Source organism: Triplophysa dalaica, chromosome 13, assembly GCF_015846415.1.
Source record: "Triplophysa dalaica isolate WHDGS20190420 chromosome 13, ASM1584641v1, whole genome shotgun sequence".
In the NCBI taxonomy this organism is placed as follows: Eukaryota; Metazoa; Chordata; class Actinopteri; order Cypriniformes; family Nemacheilidae; genus Triplophysa; species Triplophysa dalaica.
The window spans coordinates 5,095,253-5,110,710 of NC_079554.1; positions in this window are offsets into that span (position 1 = coordinate 5,095,253).

Sequence of the window (15,458 nt, forward strand, 5' to 3'; positions counted from 1 at the left end):
CCTGGACGCAGAATCTAGCTCTAGGTACATGGAACGTCACCTTTCTGACGGGGAAGGAGCCGGAGATTGTGCGTGAGGTTCAGAGATTCCGAACAGCTTCTCTACGCACAGCTTGGGCTCTGGAACCACACTCCTCGAGGGAGGATGGATTCTTCACCACTCTGGAGTTGCCCAGGGTGAGAGGCGGCGGGCTGGTGTGGGTTTGCTTGTAGCCCCCCAGCTCAGCCGCCATGTGTTGGAGTTTACCCCGGTGAACGAGAGGGTTGCTTCCCTGCGCCTTTGAGTCGGGGAAAGGTCTCTCACTGTTGTTGCGCCTATGGGCCAAATGGCAGTGTAGAGTACCCGGCCTTCTTGGAGACTCTGGGAGGGGTGCTGGAAAGCGCCCCGACTGGGGACTCCGTCGTTCTTCTGGGAGACTTCAACGCCCACGTGGGCAACGACAGTGACACCTGGAGGGGCGTGATTGGGAGGAACGGCCCCCCTGATCTGAACCCGAGTGGTTTTCTGTTATTGGACTTCTGTGCAAGTTACAGTTTGGCCATAACGAACACCATGTTCAAGCATAAGGGTGTCCATCAGTGCACATGGCACCAGGACACCCTTGGCCGGAGGTCGATGATCGACTTTGTGGTTGTTTCATCTGACCTACGGCAGTATGTCTTGGACACTCGGGTGAAGAGAGGGGCGGAGCTGTCAACCGATCACCACCTGGTGGTGACTTGGATCCGATTTCGGGGGAGGAAGCTGGACAGACTCGGCAGACCCAAACGTACTGTGAGGGTCTGTTGGTAACGAGACTGGAGATATTGAGTCCGAGTGGACCATGTTCTCCACCTCCATTGTCAACGCAGCCACTCGGAGCTGTGGCCGTAAGGTCTCCGGTGCCTGTCGAGGCGGCAATCCCCGAACCCGGTGGTGCACACTGTAAGTAAGGAATGCCGTCAAGCTGAAGAAGGAGTCCTATTGGGCCTGGCTGGCTTGTGGGACTCCCGAGGCAGCTGACAGGTACCGACAGGCCAAGTGGACTGCAGCCCGGATGGTTGGGGAGGTAAAAACTCGGGCCTGGGAGGAGTTCGGTGAGGCAATGGAGAAAGACTATCAGTCGGCCTCGAAGAGATTCTGGCAAACCTTCCGGCGCCTCAGGAGGGGGAAGCAGTGCCCTACCAACGCTGTTTACAGTGGAGGGGGGCAGCTGTTGACCTCGACCGTGGATATCATCGGGCGGTGGAAGGAATACTTCGAGGATCTCCTCAATCCCGCCATCACGTCTTCCATTGAGGAAGCACAGGCTGAGGGCTCGGAGGCGGACACGCCCATCACCCAGGCTGAAGTCACCGAGGTAGTCAAGAAACTCCTCGGTGGCGGGGCACCGGGGGTGGATGAGATCCGCCCTGAGTACCTCAAGTCTCTGGATGTTGTGGGGCTGTCTTGGCTGACACGCCTCTGCAGCATTGCGTGGCAGTCGGGGACAGTGCCCTTGGACTGGCAGACCGGGGTGGTGGTCCCTCTTTTTAAGAAGGGGGACCGGAGGGTGTGCTCCAACTATCGGGGATCACACTTCTCAGTCTCCCCGGGAAAGTCTATGCCAGGGTACTGGAGAGGAGAATCCGGCCGATGGTAGAACCTCGGATTCAGGAGGAACAGTGTGGTTTCCGTCCCGGTCGTGGAACACTGGACCAGCTCTATACCCTCTCCAGGGTGCTGGAGGGTTCATGGGAGTTTGCCCAACCAGTCCACATGTGTTTTGTGGATTTGGAGAAGGCATTTGACTGTGTCCCTCGCGGCATCTTGTGGAGGGTGCTCCGGGAGTATTCGGGATCCTTTGCTAAGGGCTATCCGGTCCCTGTACGACCGGAGCAGGAGCTTGGTTCGCATTGCCGGCAGTATGTCAGACTTGTTCCCGGTGCATGTTGGACTCCGGCAGGGCTGCCCTTTGTCGCCGGTTCTGTTCATAATTTTTATGGACAGAATTTCTAGGCGCAGCCAGGGGCCGGAGGGCGTCAGGTTTAGGGACCACACGATTTCATCTCTGCTTTTTGCAGATGATGTCGTCGTGCTGGCCCCCTCAGACCAGGACCTTCAGCATGCACTGGGACGGTATGCAGCCGAGTGTGAAGCGGCTGGGATGAGAATCAGCACCTCCAAATCTGAGTCCATGGTTCTCAGTCGGAAAAGGGTGGCTTGCTCACTTCAGGTAGGTGAAGAGTTCCTGCCTCAAGTGGAGGAGTTCAAGTATCTGGGGGTCTTATTCACGAGTGAGGGAAGGATGGAACGGAAGATTGACAGACGGATCGGTGCAGCTTCTGCAGTAATGCGGTCGCTGTACCGGTCTGTCATGGTGAAGAAGGAGCTGAGCCGCAAGGCGAATCTCTACGTTCCTACTCTCACCTATGGTCATGAGCTGTGGGTCATGACCGAAAGGACAAGATCCTGGATACAGGCGGCCGAAATGAGCTTTCTCCGCAGGGTGGCCGCGCGATCCCTTAGAGATAGGGTGAGAAGCTCGGTCACTCGGGAGGAGCTCAGAGTAGATCCGCTGCTCCTCCACATCGAGAGGGGCCAGCTGAGGTGGCTCGGGCATCTTTTCCGGATGCCCCCTGGACGCCTTCCCGGGAAGGTGTTCCGGGCATGTCCCACCGGGAAAAGACCCCGGGGAAGACCTAGGACACGCTGGAGGGACTATGTCTCCCGGCTGGCCTGGGAACGCCTCAGTGTCCCCCCGGAAGAGCTGGAGGAAGTGTCTAGGGAGAGGGAAGTCTGGGCATCCCTGCTTAGACTGCTGCCCCCGCGACCCGGCCCCGGATATTGGAAGAAAATGGATGGATGGATGGATGGATGGATGGATTTAGACCGAAATAATCATTTGGTTTAAGCCAGGTTTCGGTAAGGCAGACTATATCAAAACTGTAAACTGTGATCATTTCATTTACAATAACTGCCTTTGAATTTAATGATCTAATATTAAATAGCCCGAATGTTTGTCTTCCGCCATAAAGTCTATAGCAGCCCATAGAGCTCTACATAGGAAAGTTATGACATTTTTGAACACAGATAGAGGACAGTCCCAGCATTACCCCATATATATACATATCAAATTCAGAGTCTCTTACTCAATCCCAACCAGTCAAAAGTAAGGCAAGGCAAGTTTATTTATATAGCACATTTCATACACAAGTGCAATTCAAAGTGCTTAACATAAAATGATTGACAGAAAGAAATAAAATGTATCTTTAAAGTACAAATGATTTAAGATCACAAAAACTTTAGATTTTTAAGAAACAGTAAAACAGCAATAAAATTGATTAAAAAATGTTAAGAGAAAAAAATGCATTTCTGCTCTTGTTTTTGACCCGCAAGTCCAAAAAAGCGAATTATTTTTTAATGTGAATTCTTGACTCATGAAGATTCAAATGTCATGAAAATGTTCCCACCATTTAGATTTTTTTTTATAAAATCTTTTTTGAACTCCTAGGATTTGCACCAAATTTGGTATGCAGCATCTAGAGACAGCTGACAAAAAGAAAAGAAAACATTTTTGATTGTCAATTCGGTTGTCATGTAGCGCGTCAATGAATTCATCATGGAGTTGATGCTGTCTCTTTGCAAAATTTCCATGTATTGTCAAAAAACTTAATACATGTCATTGCAGTCATACAAACTTACACAGTTTCGTAACAGCACCACGGAGTGGTCTAGCGATATAAAAAATGGCTATTTTTGTGTATAACTTTTAACAACTTTAGTCAAAAAATCATGAGAGTGTTGACATTTGATTCCTTGACTCACAACCAAGTTGATGATTACCCAATGTTATTCTTTAATCTGCCATTGCCCATTTGAAATTTTGTCGTAAATGCTGTATTTTTTTAGAATGCATTGATGTATTCAAAGTATAGTATAGTTATTCAAAGATTTTTGATTGATCAAATGTTTCTCGTATACAGGTCAAATTTTGTGCCAAAGGGACATGTGTCTATATCTTCCCAACACTTTTGTGCATTAACTTGAAACTTGGTATGTTTCATCACAGGCACATTGACATGTCCAAAACATTTCCTTTTAGGCGATTGTTGGGTGTAAAACTTTGCACATATATAGAGGACAGTCCCAACATTTACCACAGCAAATTTGAAGTATCTTACTCAATCCCTCCAGCGCCAATAACACTCCAAACATTGTTTTTGTGTGCCTGCAACTGGTCATATAAGAATAATAAACTTTCACTCTAGAAACTAGTAAAAATTACAGTAAAGGTGCCTCTCTGGTGAAGCTCTCTGGTGAAGCTCTTATAATAATTATAGCAGTATGTGAAAAATGCTGACGACTTTCGGGTAGGCTTTGTACAGTATATGCATGGGCAACACTCAATTTGTTGCCTTAGAATCATAAGGTTCTATCTGAAATTTGTGTCAAAATTGAGTTATTCACATATTCTTGTTCTGTGACATTCCATAGACTTTCATAGATTTTATATCAGCATCATGATATATTCTATCCCTTAACCCTACCCCAACACCTAAATCTAATTAACTCACAAACATGTGCAAGACATTAGATTTTAAGAACAAACACTGTTTGACCTAATTAAGAGACTTTTTGTTTAGTGAGGACCAGAAAAAAGTCTTCACAAATTTTGATGATAATTTACTGGATTACTGAGGACATCTGGCTCTAACAAATACAGTGCATCCGGAAAGTATTCAATGCGCTTCACTTTTTCCAGATTTTGTTATGTTACAGCCTTATTAAAAAATGGATTGAATTGATTTTCCCCCTCAAAATTCTACAAACAATACCCCACAATTACAACATGAAAGAAGTTTGTTTGAAATCTTTACAAATGTATTAAAAATAAAAAACGAAATTCACATGTACATAAGTATTCACAACCTTTGCCATTACACTCAAAATTGAGCTCAGGTTCATTATGTTTCAACTGATCTTCCTTGAGGTGTTTCTACAACTTCATTGGAGTCTACCTGTGGTAAATTCAGTTGATTGGACATGACTTGGAAAGGCAAACACTTGTCTATATAAGGTAACAGTGCATGTCAGAGCACAAACAAAGTCAAGAAGTTCAAGGAATTGTCTGTAGACCTCTGAGACAGGATTGTATTGAGGCACATATCTGGGGAAGGGTACAAAAAAATGCATTGAAGGTCCCAATAAGTACAGTCGCCACCATCATCCGTAAATGGAACAAGTTTGGAACCACCAGGACTCCTCCTTTTGCTGGCCGCACTGCCAAACTAAGCGATTGGGGGAGAAGGGCCTTATTTAGGGAGGTGACAAAAAACCCGATGGGCACTCCGACAGAGCTCCGGCATGTCTCTTTGGAGAAAGGAGAACCTTAAAGAAGAAAAACTGTCTCTGCAGCACCACCAATTGGCCTTTATGGCAGAGTGGCCAGATGAAATCCACTCCTTAGTAAAAGGCACATGACAGACAGCCTGGAGTTTGCCAAAAAGCACCTGAAGGACTCTCAGACCATGAGAAACAAAATGATCTCTTCTGATATAAGAATAGAAAGTTTCATGTCTGGAGGACATCACCTGGCCAATACCATCACTACAGTGAAGCATGGTGGTGGCAGCATCATGCTGTGAGAATGTTTTTCAGCGGAAGATACTGGAGGACTAGTCAGGATCGAGGGAAAGATGAATACATCAAAATGAACAGAGATATCCTTGATGAAACTTGCTCCAGAGCGCTCTGGACCTCAGACTGGGGCGACAGTTCATCTTCCAACAGGAAAATGACCCCAAGCACACAGCCAAGATAACAAAGGAGTGGCTACAGGACCACTCTCTGAATATCTTTGAGTGATCCAGCCAGAGCCCAGACTTGAACCTGATTGAACATCTCTGAAGAGATCATAAAAAGGTTGTGCACCGATATTACCCATCCAACATTCCAAATATAACGTCACAACGTTATATAAATAAAGATTTTCCCCACAAATAAAGTAGTTGGACTGAAAGAACAATCAGTGATCAATTACAGTACACATATATCTACTGTTTTCAATCATACTGTCCATGAAAACCTTTATGCACTAAAGCACATTAAGAGATCAATTAATGTTGATGAATGTGGATGAAAAGCTCAAAAGTTTTTATTTTGAGTAGCCCTTTGGATTTTAGATGAAAAACGTATCAAAAAGGTATCGATTGAAAGATGTTTTACCATGAAAAACTGCCCTCTACCCATAATTCCACATCCTGATGAAAACAATTTTTAGTAGTGGTGAAAATCAGGACCTTGAGAAAGCGATTAGTGGATAGAGACAGATCAAAAATCATCAATGTTACTCAGAGTTATCTTCCAGACAAATATTGTGTAAGGGAGAGGGAAATGATGAAATCCAATTTGATAAGAAAACAGGAGGGTAGTGAGATATATATATATATTAGTGGTGGGCCGTTAACGGCGTTAACGCAGTGAGACTTTTATCGCGCGATAAAAAAAATGTCGCCGTTAATCTATTCTCAAAGTTGGGTTGGGAGCTGGGTCTATACTACGCAAGCTATGATGACTTTCACCTCGATATTTTAGCGCGGATGTATACCAGCTTAACTGCACTGTACCGGGCGAGAACGAGATTTTTCAACTCGCGTGATTCGCGTCACTCGCGGAAGCAGAAGCCGCCTCATCATCTCATAACCAGGGCTTCATTCGCGCGATTCGCGCAGCAGGTAGGTCTATTGGCTCTTTGCATTAACATATAAATCACTCGCGCTTGACACGCCATTCGCGTTTGGTCTGAACACAACATAACGTTACTGTGAAATTACCGCATCAAACGTGACGTGCTAACATGGATGCAGCTATGAAGCTGCCGGGTTTGCTTCAGGGAATATTAATTTTTAAGAAGCTTCCCAATGGAAACATCGACAAGACTAAGGTTGTTTGCACCTTGTGCAATGCGGAATTGGTTTTAAAAAAAAAACACTTTCTCTCAACAGGTAGTGGTCTAGCTTTAGTTGAAACCAGTAACTTTGTATTGAGATCTAATGTATTATGGCTCCTGTATGACATATCGCTTGTTGCTGCCTCACTCTTTGTAAGTCGCTTTGGATAAAAGCGTCTGCTAAATGACTAAATGTAAATGTACTGTAGGAGCTCTTCCAGTCTCAAGTACCACCTAAACACAAATCATCCCTTAGCTAATGCGGAAGTAAACACAAGTTCATCTTATTGAACATAATTTAATTTTCATCACCAATTATCATAGTAGAACAGCTTTCTCAAGCAATTTGAGATGCATTTTGGAAACAGGAGATGAGCCCCTGGTCTAATGCGCCACCTGGTTTGAGAAACCCGTTCTCAAAGACTTACTTTTAGTAATTATTTGGGTAGCACACATATTCTGAATGCCTTCGGCAGAATTCAAATGAGCCATTTTAATCTAGATTAATCTAGATGAATTCCAAAATTAATCTAGATTAAAAAAAATAATCTATGCCCACCACTAATATATATAGAGAGAGAGAGAGAGAGAGAGAGAGTGAGAGAGAAAGAGCAAGCGAGAGAGAGAAACAGCGAGAGAGAGAGAGAGAGAGAGAGAGAGAGAGAGAGAGAGCAATTTAGGCCAGATGCTGGTTATTGTTAGAAGTAGGACAGGAAAGTGTTTGTTTGTTTGTTCTCTTTTTATATGGGTGTTCAAAACTCATCAGGTCCTTGCACATCAGATTAGATTCCCAGCCCCTCAGAGGGGTTGTCCCGTTCCACCTGTCTCATTAAGGGCGAATTGGCATACGCAACTGATCCCGATCTGATGGTTTTATCTCTGGTATGTTGCAATGTTATACACTCTATTTAGCCTACATTGGGCCTGACTTTTTAGATGCATACAGTAATAGTAACTTACCATTAAAAAATAATTGTATTTTACTATTTACCAACTATTAAAAGACTGCACGCTGCACGGCGACAGCACATTTAAATCAACCTGACACATATTAACTGTAGACCTTCTATCTCAAATAAAGAAAAATAGTATTATCATACTGCTGGCCTGCATGCAAGACTCTGAAAGTGGCCTTTCTCTTTCAGGGTTGACGCTGATGAAGTCCCGCATGAGGGTATTAATATCCAAGCTATCCAGTACAAAGAGTCTGAAATTTGTTTTTTGCGCCATTTGGACAACAAGACTTCTCCTGACTCTACACCTTCACTAACGAATGCCATGACGTCATGTGGCTTTGCCAGAACTCCCAGGCGCACCCCCTTGCTGTCCCCAAAGAATAAGAAGAGTCGTCTGCAGTATGCCAAAAGTCATGTGGACAAACCACAGAAGTTTTGGGATAGTGTTCTGTGGACTGATGAAACAAAATTTGAACTGTTTGGGCCAATGGATCAACGCTATGTTTGGAGGAGGCCTATGAAGAAAAGAACACCTTGCCTAATGTGAAGCATGGCGGGGGGTCAATCATGCTTTGGGGCTGTTTTGCTTCTGCAGGTACTGGGAAGCTTCAGCGTGTGCAAGGTACCATGAATTCTCGGATGACAATGTGATGCAGTCCGTCACAAACCTGAGGCTTGGAAGACGTTGGACCTTTCAACAGGACAATGATCCCAAGCATACCTCCAAGTCCACTAGAGCATGGTTGCAGATTAAAGGCTGGAACATTTTGAAGTGGCCATCGCAGTCACCAGACTTAAATCCGATTGAGAACCTCTGGTGGGACTTAAAGAAAGCAGTTGCAGTGTGCAAGCCTAAGAATGTGACTGAACTGGAGGCTTTTGCCCATGATGAATGGGCGAAGATACCCGTAGATCGCTGCAAGACACTTGTGTCAAGCTATGCTTCACATTTAAAAGCTGTTATAACTGTAAAAGGATGTTGTACTAAGTACTAAGATTGAATGTCACTTGGGGGTTGAATAAAACTGATAATGATGTGAGCTCAGAAAAGACATTTGTGGTTATTTCATTATAAATGTTATGTTATATTTGTCTGACCTACACGTGCCTCTTTGATTTAATTGTAAGCAGGATGACTGAATGATCATAATCAATGTCAAACCGACCAAAACAATCAATTTCAGTGGGGGTTGAATAATTTAGAACACAACTGTATTTCTGATTCGATTTTAAGGGTAATCCAAAACACAGAAAGAAACTTAGTGTTCGAAAGGAACCTGAAGTTTAACATTAACTTAACGCCGTTAGCACAGCATTAGCGTGTTATCTTGCTTTCTGTTTCCACTGTGGACTAATTAACTAATAATGAAATCAGACACGGAAGGAAAAAACAAAACAAAACATAAAACAACCTTGACATTTCCCCCCTCCAAAAGGCGCGCCCTCGCGCCTAAACATAACCAAGTGGGGAAGGGGGGGTGGACGTCTTTGAGGCCGGTGCAGGGAACACAGGACATGGTGTAATGCGATACGCCGTCTAGTCGTTCGGGTTATCCCTCCCATATGGCGCCCCCCGCAAAAATATTTGGGCTGAGTCCAGGTGCTCATAGGGAGGTCGAATGGGATCGGCTGGGCAGCGGGCTCTGGCGGCTGGGCAACGGGCTCTGGACGGCGGGACGGGACCAGCTGGAAAGCCTCTGGAAGGCCGGACGGGACCGGCTGGAAGGCCTTTGGAAGGCCGGAAGGGACCGGCTGGAAGGCCTCTGGACTGCCGAATGTAAGGGAAGTTAGGTAAACAGTGGACCCCATTCATATTGATTGCCATTGGACGACTAGGGGTGCGAAGGGATCGTATGCCTCATTTGGACACCCAATTCGCGCACTTTGCGATGGCGAGTGGCACTTTTTCCCTTATCGTAGTTTAGGGTCCATTTTCCGTCAAAGGCATCGTGCGGACACCACAAGGGGTGGTAAAGTACTGCGAAATGTGCCATTATGCCGCGAAACGCCTAAACATCCCCCTAGCTGCCTAATCTTCATCACTGTGTCCAAAAGGTGCCTTTCGCGTCCCCTAACAGCCTAACTCTACAGCAGTCTTCCTCACCGTCCATTGCGCACCTAGAGTTGGTAGTTTGACGCCCGTTGCTGCCTATTGATGGCGCTTGGCCGCAAAACGCCTAAACATCCCCCTAACTGCCTAATCTTCATCATTACGTCCAAAGGGTGCCTTTCGCGTCCCCTAACCACCAAACTCTACCACAGTCTTCCTCTTGTCCGTTGCGCACCTAGAGTTGGCAGTTTGACGCCCCTTGCTGCCTATTGATGGCGCTGCACCGCGAAAGTGCCGAAACGCGCCCTCGTGGGGTATCTGACAAAAAGTCGTCGGATATGCACGCCGCCCGCGCCAGGCACTCAGAGGTCCAAGCGAGCTATCGAGATGTACGAAAAATTATGAAAAATATTTAACTTCGCGTCTCAACCTAGCTCCCTCGGTATGTCGTCGAGAGCCACGTGGCGCAACTTTCTGTTAGGTTTCAGGCTCCTGGGGCCTACAAGGCCCGTTCTTGACAACCTATTCTGGTGTCCTCATAGGTGGCTATCGTACGATGACCCCAGAACTGACCGTGGAGGTTCGAATGACCCCAATTCAAATTCTCTATCTAGTCACGGCCCCCTCGTTCGTTTCCTAGCATACGGAGTGCGTACGGCCACGTTATTTGCTATATTGCCCGTTTTGGGTTCCATGTGAGACGTTAATTTTTTGGGAATATTTTTTGTGATTTTTTTCGAGAACTTGCCCTACAGTGAGGGCTATGGGCTTTTAATATGTGTTGCTTACTGATGTCAAGGACTGGTATTCGAAGCCCCAAAGCTTTTGCAGAAAATTAAAGCATACTTATGCATAAAAAGCTGGGGAGAGATATAATTCTATCAAAAGTCCACTTGTATGCAAAATAAGCATTTTAACAGCCTGAATTGTGTAATATATCTTTTTGGGGTGCTTCTAGAATGCATATCTGTGAGATTGTAACACGAAAACTGTTCAAAGTCTGAAAATGAACCCTTTTCAGGCAAAAGGCCCAATGAGAACAACGGGAGGAACAGAGATGTATGAAAAATATTTAACTTTGCTTCTCGACCTAGCTCCCTCAGTATGTTGTCGAGGGCCACGTGAAGCCACTTTCTGTTAGGTTTCGGGCTCCTGGGGCCCGCGTGGGCCATACGGTAGCCTCTGACACGCGCAACCTATTCCATTCATTTTCATAGGCTCATGATGGACACTGCCGCAGAATGGTCCGATTGGCCTAATTTTCACGTATGTGGCCCGTCACAGGCCCCTGGGTCGGGTCTTGGAGTTCCGCGCCCCTCCGACCTATTTGACCGCTCGGTTTGCCAGAAAAGACACCGACAGCCTACAAATAGGCTACTAATGTACGCTCAAGAATACAGGGGTCAGAAGGTCACAGGGCCTCGATGTTCATCAAGGTATACGATGGGGGTCCCAAGAACCTTGACAGCGAGTGTGGTCATTCTAGGTCACTTCTAGGTGCCATTTTTGTGAAAAAAGATTCAACTTCACTCTGGTTCATTTTGCAGATGAAAGAGCCTCTTTGTGTCTTTCAGTCAAAGAGGCCTGATTGAGAGATTTATGTGAATCACACTGAAAAATGTTTGCTTTGGCTCTAGAAAGCCCCTCTTTTGGTATGTGAAACAGGGACCTACAGACTACCAGAATATAACTTTGGGGGCCTCTAGAGACCCCTTGGGCCCTACGGGGACCGCTGACACTCGGAACCTATCCCATTCATTTTCATAGGCTCATGATGGACACTGCCGCAGAATGGTCCGATTGGCCTAATTTTCACGTATGTGGCCCGTCACAGGCCCCCGGGTCGGGTCTTGGAGTTCCGCGCCCCCCCGACCTATTTGACCGCTCTGTTTGCCAGAAAAGACACAGACAGCATATAAAAAGACTACTAATGTACGCTTTAGAATACAAGGGTCTAAAGGTCACAGGGCCTGGATATGCGAAAAGTTTGACCGCCAGGGGCTCCCCTATCGGGATCTTGAGTTCCTTGTCTCTAGACACTTCCCGAGACCCATATCTTCCTGGAATTATTTGCCAATCCCTTAGCCTAACCCCTTATCCATAGAGAACAATGGGAGGAAGAGAGATGTTTCTGTCTGACAACATCTCAAAGACGCTACGCACCATTTGACTAGTAAGTACAAATTTTAACCATAGTCTGTGTTCTTCTCACCCAACTGTTTTCAAATGCATAGAGACTGTGTCTGTCCCCCGAATAATACAACCAAATAATAACTTATTTAAAAGTATGAGAAAAAAATCTTATCATGATTAATCCAAAAGACAGTATATTTAATGAGAAAAACCAACGCCTAAAGTTTGGGCTACTTAATATTAGATCACTAAATCCAAAGGGCAGTTATTGTAAATGAAATGATCACAGACAACAGTTTTGATATACTTTGCCTTACTGAAACCTGGCTTAAGCCAAATGATTACTTCGGTCTAAATGAGTCTACTCCACCAAGTTACGGTTATATTCATGAGCCACGTCCGGTTGGTCGAGGTGGTGGTGTCGAAACAATCTTTAGAGACTTTCTTACCGTTACTCGGAGAACAATGCATACATTTAAATCATTTGAAGTGCTTGCATTGAACATAACTGTTCCAAATAAAAGTAAAAAACCATTGGTCTCTCTTACATTGGTTACTGTGTATAGACCCCCTGGGCCTTAAACTAATTTTCTGATAGAGTTCGCAGACTTCTTATCGGATCTATTGGTTAACGTCAATAAAGTACTGATTGTTGGAGATTTTAATATCCACGTAGATATTGCTAACGATACATTAGCTGTGGTGTTAAAAGAACTACTAGACTCTTGTGGTGTAACACAATACATCAATAGTCCTACTCATCGCCTTAATCATACCCTAGACTTGATTATATCTCACGCAGCCGATCTAACCAATGTCGATATTATACCTCAAAGCGACGATGTTTCCGATCACCATCTTATAACATGTACACTGCGCACTGCAGAAATCAGTTGTATATCTGGTTATCGACAAGGTAGAACAATCACCTCAACTACTAAAGATAGTTTCGTAAAGAACTTGCCAGATCTGACTCCTCTAATAACCTTTCCAACTGATATAGAATCGCTTGATGACATGACCAGCAACATGGACACTATTTTCTCTAATACATTAGAAGCGGTCGCACCTATGAAGTCAAAAAGGATAAATGAAAAGATCATAGCACCATGGTATAATAACACCACTCGCGCCTTAAAAAGAGAAACGCGTAAACTGGAGTGCAAATGGAAACAAACCCAATTAGAGGTCTTTAAAATTGCATGGAAAGAGAGTGCAAGCTGTTACAAAAAGGCACTAAAAGCGGCAAAAGCCGAGCACTTCCGTAACCTCATAGAAAATAACAAAAACAATCCAAGGTTTTTATTTAGTACAATTGCTAAACTAACATAAAAACAGACTCCACCTGACCTGGGTATTCCGCCGCACCTTGGTAGCAATGAATTCATGAAGTTTTTTACTGAGAAAATCGAAATAATATGAGACAACATAGCTAAAACCAAACCTCCAAGTGTGTCGGAAGAATTAGTTTCAACCGTCACCCAAAAAGAAAAGCTAGAGTGTTTCTCTTCTATAAATCAGGAAGATTTAATTAAAATAATTGCAACATCCAAACCGACGACATGCTTATTAGACCCCATTCCATCTGCTTTATTAAAAGAGTTACTACCTGCTGTAATTGAGCCCATTTGTAACATAATCAACTCGTCAATTAATCTAGGACATGTCCCAGGGCCCTTTAAGATGGCTGTAATCAAGCCTCTCATCAAAAAACCAAACTTAGACCCCAATGAACTTGTAAGCTATAGACCAATTTCAAATCTACCGTACTTGTCTAAAATACTAGAATAAGTAGTGTCAACTCAACTGTGTACCTTCCTACAAAATAATGACATGAACGAAAAGTTTCAGTCTGGCTTTAGACCGCATCACAGCACTGAAACTGCGCTCGTTAGAATTACAAATGACCTCCTTATTGGTTCAGATAAAGGTAACATCTCACTCTTAGTCCTGCTTGACCTTAGTGCTGCTTTCGATACTGTAGACCATAAAATACTACTAGATCGTTTACAGAGTTATATCGGTATTCAGGGACAGGCACTGCAATGGTTCAGATCTTACTTAACAGACCGATATCTATACGTCCATTTAAATGGGAAATCATCAAATCTTACGCAAGTAAATTACGGATTACCTCAGGGATTGGTTTTAGGACCCTTGCTTTTCTCCATATACATGCTGCCCCTCGGCAACATTATTAGAAAACATGGAATTAGCTTCCACTGTTATGCAGATGATACTCAGCTATATATCTCATCAAGACCACATGATTCCTTTAAGCTATCCAAACTGGCAGAGTGCATCGAGGACATAAATCATTGGATGACTAGTAATTTCCTCCTTTTAAACTCTAGCAAAACAGAAATATTACTTATAGCACCAAAATCAAGTGAACAGAATATCTCCGACTACAGCCTGCAAATTGAAAGCTGCACTGTTACTCCAACAAATACAGTTAAAGACCTAGGCGTTATATTAGACAGCAACCTGTCATTTAAAAATCACATCTCAAATATCACAAAAACAGCCTTCTTCCACCTTAGAAATGTTGCCAAATTACGAAATAGTTTATGTGTTGCAGACGCAGAAAAGCTTATTCATGCATTTGTGACCTCACGGCTTGACTATTGTAATGCTCTACTTAGTGGTTGTCCTGTATCATTGATAAACAAACTACAGTTAGTTCAGAATGCAGCTGCCAGAGTTCTTACTAGGTCAAGAAAATATGATCACATAACCCCAGTTTTATCATCGCTTCACTGGCTACCCATTAAGTATCGTATTGATTTTACAATTCTTTTAATTACTTACAAAGCCCTGAACGGTTTAGCACCTACTTACTTAACCGAGCTTTTATCACGTTACAACCCATCACGCTCTCTAAGATCTGAAAACTTAGGACTTTTGACAACACCTAGAATAACAAAATCCACCAAAGGGGGTCGAGCTTTTTCATACGTAGCACCTAAACTCTGGAATAGCCTTCCTGATACTATTCGAGGGTCAGACACACTCTCCCAATTTAAATCTAGATTAAAGACACATCTTTTCAGCCAAGCCTTCACATAATGCATAGTTAATGAACAGCAGCTACGCTAATTATTCTCTATATTCTCTTTCCGCCTCTGCCTCGGGATGCCCATCCCGAGGTAGGAAGAAGTTCCACCATGTCCAGACGACCGACAGATGCCCATCCCCAATTTGAGTTTACGCCAGCTGCAGACTGACTGACCATCCCAGCTCCATCTAAGGCAATTCCACCACCAGCCAAGAGAAATATGAGCTCAGACCACTACATCCCCAACCAAGAGCAAAGATGGACTATTTGTCTTATTAATGCTGAAGTTACAATATTTGGTATAAAATGCTAAACTTAAATCAGATGTCAGCAGTTTGAGTGCAGCTATGA